Raw genomic sequence first — 7,095 nt, 5'->3', positions numbered from 1 at the left:
CGCAATGGTGTTTGCTGCAGGTGGGTCTGGCCTATTGTCAGAGGCAGAACTGCCCTGTGATATTTCTTGACTGAAATGAAATGCACTTTTTTTTTGTTCCTCCTCTGAGTGCATCATTTGCATACATCCAGGCTAATCCTTAAATAGGAATCAATGTATACTCTGATAATCTTTTTCAATGCAAGCAACCCAGAGGGAACTCGAGCCAGTGGGATTGAGCAATGCAAACTGAGCTGCTTTGCTTTCTCTCGTGGAATCCCAGCATTTGCTCCAGTGTGATAAGAAGAAAGAATGCAATTCAGTTTCATCCGCTGCTCTGTCAATTAAAAGGAAGGCATTGATAGTACACTAGAAGAATTCATATTTTCCAGTTTTTCTCTAGCTACAGATCAGAACTTCATAGCCACTGTCTGCTTAGCTTAAATGTCATGGTTTCATAGCTGATCTTGTTTTGGCACGGGTGATGGTGGTTCAGTTTCACATTCTAATTTACCCCAATGTGTGCGCTATGTTCAGTGGAATAATCTGTGGTGATTTCACCAGCCTGAGATCTTGCAACAACTTTAACACTGAAGCTTCTATATTTATATGCATCATGTAAGTAATACAAAGCAGAGCATATATGCATTAGTTTGAATCGCTACCCACTTCATGTGTATTTCCTTTTTGAGAAAAACCTCTGTTTTCCTAATCTGATATAAATTTGCTGTGGTTTATTTGTCCACATTGGTTGTCTGCTTCTTCATATATCATAAGCAAATGGTACAGCAGGAGTTGCACAGCTAAACCAATGTTGATATAACTTGCATAGCAGCACGCCTTAATATATCACTAGGAGGATAGTGATGCTGTTGCTATCCATTCAATGATATTCAATTCTCGACAATTCTATGTACTTACGTATACTTTCCATATTTTCTGATCTTGTATGACTTATTTCAGTTGCCTTATGCTCTGACTGATGTCAATTTTGATGTTCACTATCTGTATGTTTTTTGGCAGACTTGTTTCCTTTTACTGTTGATCACTCCAAGCATAACTGCCTTTTCCAGTGAGTTTGAATGCATGGCATGGCTGAAGTCAGTAAGGCAGAATTTTGTGATTTTGCCTTCCAGCAATATGTCTGGTTTTACGGTACTCTAGTACTTGCTTTTAGTAACCTCTGCTGCAACTGTTTGATGATACCCAATTTACTCTAGCTTATTCCTCAGGCATTCCACATTGCTATCTGATGCGTGTTTCTGCAGCGCAGATCCTTGCTTTTACCAGTGTCTGCTTCAGCAATTGGACTTGCCCCAGGCACATCATTAAAGCCTTGGCTACTCACCACAGGTCCTTGCACTTTCTCAGATGCGCCTTGGATTTCTTCTAACCTGGGGGGGAGGGGTTTCCTACCATTGGGCACCACATCAGGTTCATTTGAGAGTCTCCATACAATTTCCTTGGTGAGCTTTTTGCAAGATATGTCACCAGGACTTACCTCAGTCCTCCCCATTTATATAGGTTTGTGATCGGCATACAAATGCATGGATGGGTTTACTTCTAACTCCATTTAGCATGCAGTTATGCTCCTCACTTCTAATTCAGTTTTGTATATTTAGCAAGAGCACTTAGACTTATATACTGCTTCACGGTGCTTTACATCCCTCTCTAAGCGGTTTACATAGTCAGCATATTGCTCCCAACAATTTGGGTTCCTCATTTTACTGACCTTGGAAAGATGAGTCAACCTTGAGTCTGGTGAGATTTGAAATACCAAATTGCAGGCAGCCGGCAGTCAGCAGAAGTGGCCTGCTCTACTGCGTTTTAACCACTACACCATCATGGCTCATATTTACTTGCATCCAACCACATGTGCCTGAAATTTTAGATTGTCCTAGCATTTTAATTCATTAGACTAAAAGAGTATTATGCAGAAGGATAAATACAGTAGCGATATTTCTATTGGGATATTTCTTAAATGCAGGTTTAAGCTTCAATTGTTTCAGTGTTTGAAAATGTGAATCTTATCCCAGTTAAGCAGCTTCAAACCAGTCAAGGGCAAAACTTCTGTGTGCCCAGTAATCATGATGATTGGGGCTTCAGAGGGGTGGTGTATAGCAATAACAATCCCAAGTGGGTGTGACAGAAAGTTTTGGACCAATATGTGTATTTTGAACGGCTGAAGGGATTAGGAAATCAAACAGATGTCTAAAGGAGTCAAAAGTCCTGCCACCAAAACATAGTCAATTTGGCAACAAATTTCAGCAGTGCCATCTAGGAACTGCAGATGGGCCAAAAATTGGGGCTGGCAGGGTGGTGGTTTGAAAACAGCCCATAATCTCAAGGAAACAAGAATTTCCTCTATCGTAGAGTAGAGCTGTTTGGCTTTGAAAACTGTATAAGATTCCATTTTCACTACCTTAACACAGGTTTAATTCTGCAGCTAAAAGAAGTGTAGGAAGTTATCATCCAGCCCTCTCCCAGAAAAATGAAATTCCTAGGAAATATTGAAAAGGCAGAATATTTCTCTGGATGTGAAAAGAAACATGTTTTAAAAGACAGAATAGTTGCCTATAGCTTTCTGCCCATCCCCAGCTAATGGGCCATTAAGATGGCCAAGCTAGCCCACTTTACATAATAAAGACTTCTCCTCACTGCAGCTGTAGGGGGAAGGGATATTACTCAACTGACCACAAGGCAACTGAGAACTCATCACAGCCTAGAGAGTAGCCCCTGCATGGCACCATGGGAGTCTGACAACCAGTCAGAATACATTTCTTACACAGGAACAGGAAACAGAGAGGTGGGACTGAACAGGGTATAAAAGCCTAGCAAGCCCCTTCCTCAGCCCTTCTCTCTTCTTCTCCATCAACATTGAAACATGTGATCACCTTTTCTGGTCAGGGCTCAAGCCATGTGGCCCTGTCCAACAATAAACCATCTTTCCAAGCAGCCTCCATGTCTCCAGTGTCGTCTTCCCCACTTGGAGCTGAACCCAGAAGGACATTTCTTTCAACAGAAGAAAAGGGGGAAATACATATTAAAAAAAACCTGAAGGGTTGGGTCCCAAATACAGTAATTCAGAATGATAACACTAACCTGCCTCTCTGGGTCTACCAAAGCAATATAAACCTATGCTTTATGGTTCTTCCCTACAACAAATTTGTCTATTTTACCTTTAGATAGGAATCTATTTAATTGTAGTGGGAGGGAAAGATCCACACACTTGATTACTTACTTCCTCCTCAGCCTTTATACATAGAAAGCTTTACATAGCTCTTTAGAATCTGAGGGCTTTTTCCCAATTGTGTTTTGAGTGACTTTTCCCACTCACCCTTAAATGAGACTTCTAGCATGCAATCTGCTGTCCCTGTTACCTCTTTTGTCTCTTCTTCAAGTCCCTGCTACTCAATTTTCCTTGGAGGCATTGGATGACAAAGCCTAATACATTTTATAGGGATTGTCTTTGATCTTGAGTCAGATTAAGAAGATGGGAATACCACTAACCAGTGAAGCTAATAATTATTTAAAATTGTATTTCCCAAGATCAGGAGAAGGTGGGCCAGTGTCAAGGGAAAAACAATGGGAAAAAAAGATGTCATGCTTATGTTATGTTTGGGTGCAAATAAAAAAAGCCAAAGAAAAGGGGTTTGTAATAACTCTTGTTCTATGCAAATGAAGCTACTTGGATTTGTAATCCTGGTTAGCAAAAATGTGCCAAACTTGGTTTGCTTCCTTCTCTCCAGCTTTGCTCACTTGCTTACCTGCAATTGGATTCTATCCTCAGTATACTTATTTTAAGATCAAATATTAAACTTGGAGGGGGGGAGGGGAGAGCTTTTAACTCTCACACCCTAACTTCTTATTACTTGGACTACAGGGCATGCTCAGCTCTGTGCTGGCTCTGGAGCTGTGCAAACGCCACACTAAAAGTACCTCTCCTGTTTTCTTATTCAGAGCCTACATAGAAAGCTTATCTGCTGCCTTGGAGTGAAAAGCTGGAATCCCAGTGCTAATTAATGCCTGTTCAGCTCTTAACCCAGCTGGCACTGAAGGATGCTCATCTTGCAAACCAAGCAGGATAGTACAGCTCAGCTTCTTGCTGCCTCTTGCTTTTAATAGCATCAGCTTATTAGCATGACCTTGATAAGTGGCACATCTTGGGTGAATCCCGCGAGCAAGGAGAATGGAAAAAGAGATAGCCAATGTCTTTTCTAAACATATGTAAGGATATTTTTGCCGTTCAAGAGTTGATAAATATTGCTATCTATTAGGAAAGCAAATGAGGAAGATAGCTCAGGTGTTCTGCAAAGGTTACCATTCTTCCACTCCAGTCCAGTTTTTTTTTCTGCATCAGATGAGAGCGATGCTTTTGATGCAAGTTTGCAGCTCCTTGAGGTAACGTTTAATATTTGAGGATGTGGTGGATGGAGAGAGGCTGTATTTCCAGGAAAGGTAGACCCATACTGGCACTATGCTATCTTTCCATCATCAATTTCAAAAGAGTTGGATAGAAATGGGGAAAAGCTGCCTGTCTCATAGTCTAAGCTGCCTAAATCTTTAAGAAAATAAAAATGACTGTGTGTTAAAGGAACCAATATGTCCTTCAGTTTGAATTCTGTGTCCTCTATAAATGTTTCAGAGTAAGCACAGAGTGGGGGAAGCAACACAGATGAGTTTCTCTTCCTATATTCTGTACCTTGAATAACATAAGCAGGAAGGCAGGAGCCAAATAAAAATAAACCATATATTATATTCTCATTACTTAAATGTGCTTTACAAGGAGCCTCTGAGACAGCCAATACAAAGCAGTGTAGACAAAGTAATAATGTACACAAAGAAGCATAATATGAATTATGTCATTTTGGTGTGCTATTGGCCATTGTGTTAAGTAGCCACATAGGGGGGAGCATTGCCTTCACTGCAACTGTATTGGCCTCCTGTTGGTTTTCTCACCCAATTCAAAATACTCAATAGTTTCTGAAAGCCTCTTTAAATACAGTATAGAATTTGGTAGACGGCTAAATTTAGTTTCTGAATTCCCTTCCAGACAAAATACAGCAAAACAATATTTATTTTGTGTTTTGTAAAAATTTTTATAATAATTTTAATTGTTTGTCTCATCCAGAGTCACTTGTGAAGATGAGTGGCTATAGAAATTAAATCAATAAAAACAAAATATATTTAAAAAAATAACCTTGTGGGATCCTGGGACATGAATGTTCATCTTCCTTCATGAAAAATAACCTTTCCCAAATCAATAAAGACTTCCCTTGCAATGTAAATTGCTTTGTTATTAAATGTTGCTGAGGTGAATGGTGTTGAACAGTTATTCACATGATACTAAGCATTTTTAACACATAGTTTGAGGTTGCTATGGAATTATACATATTGATTATTGCTCTGAATTAGGAAAGAATACAAGGATTATAACATTGATTCAAGCTTCAGTTGAGACATACATGCTTGCAAGTCATTGTTCTATACATTGTTTATTTGTTTAGGGCAGTTTATGACATAAATGACATTACCCAGATTAGAATGTTATTTTGAAATGAAAGTTTTAAGTGTTTTTCCTTGTTGGTTGCCTTCAATTCAAATTATCCTGCAAAAGTCAGCAGCCCACAGGGTTGCTCTCAGGTGGCAAAAGATGCTTGGAACTATAGGCCAACAATATCTGTGGCCAATTCATCTCCGTGCAAGGAAAAACAAACTATACATGGGTGAATTGGAAAGAAGAATTGAATACGTGCACTTTTGGAGGATTAGTGCATGAAACAGTGAACTGCAGGATGGAATTTCAGTTGTGTAACATATACCCATTCCCTTCAACTGTTATTTGCACAGAACAGTGATTTGTGAAGAGTATCAAGAGCTGGAGAAATAGACTGCTTCTCTCTGGCTCAAGAGGTTGATAAAATTATTGGACACAAATAATATCAGGCTGAGAATAAAGATGCAGTTATGGTGAACGCAATCCATGTTACAAGAGTGAGGAACAGGAACAAGACCAGTTTAATTTTGCATTTATGTGGTGAATCTATTCCATGATCAATTAGCTTTCCTAAAAGAAAAAGGGCTCGTGTTTTAAGATTGGCCAAGTTCAGTTTTTCAGGACAGATGTGGGTAGTCAGATCACTCACTGAAATATTGACAAGCTTCTCCTTTCTCAGAATTTTAGTGATCTCTGAAGGCCCAATACTTTGTTCATCACCAACCTTCTATCTAGTGTCAAACTCACTGTATCACTTTGCCTTCCCATGACATTCCGTGACATTTTTCCTATTCATGGAGCTGGGTTAGGTGTGGCCTGCGCGTGACACATCCGGCCCATGGCCCACCAGTTTGACATCCCTGATTCTAGGCTGAGCTGTTCTGAGGCATGAAGTAATGGATAGCCATTACCTCTTCATTGTTGAAGCAAAGGCAAAATTTAAATGCTCCCCTATATTAAAACCCACTAGAATACTAATAAAGATAGGAAAAAGTTACAAGTCCTAGGTGTATGTGTTTTAAAATACATATTTGTAGGGAGTTGCTTATTTTGATTTTGTTTAATTTCAGATAATGTTCAAAAGTGGAAAACCCCACCTTTAACCTGAATTAATGCAATCCATGCTAGAACATCTGCACTTTACTACTTATTTCACTTTGACCTGTTTGAACAATTCCTCTCTCTAAATTTATCTGCTGCTTGGTGTGGCCCAGAGAGAATTACCTTCAAGATCTCCCATCACCAGAACTGCTTCCATGGCCACATATCTGTGTGTATTATGTTTTTCCGTTTCTTTAGATTCTTAGCATAAGGCTTCAAGGAATTTCTGTGGGGAGATGGAAATACTGAGCCAAGATTCTACAAGTAACTTAAAGACATATACATGAATGAAAGAGGAGGTGTGGACACTGGCAAATCAAGGAAGTAATTTTATTCAAACTCATTGAGTCTTTGCTACTAGGCCTGGAATGATCATGGCATGTATTTTTTTTTTTTTTAGATCTTCTAATCTCTTTTGTGAAATCTGACCTGATAAAATGCCCAAGCTGTAAGGAGAAATTTGAGATTATCTACTAAAGCAGGAATATAAAACCACCTGCTCCTTTTTCTAGGGGGAA

This window comes from Thamnophis elegans, chromosome 1 (assembly GCF_009769535.1).
Source record: "Thamnophis elegans isolate rThaEle1 chromosome 1, rThaEle1.pri, whole genome shotgun sequence".
NCBI lineage: Eukaryota > Metazoa > Chordata > Lepidosauria > Squamata > Colubridae > Thamnophis > Thamnophis elegans.
This window is presented reverse-complemented; position numbering follows the sequence as displayed.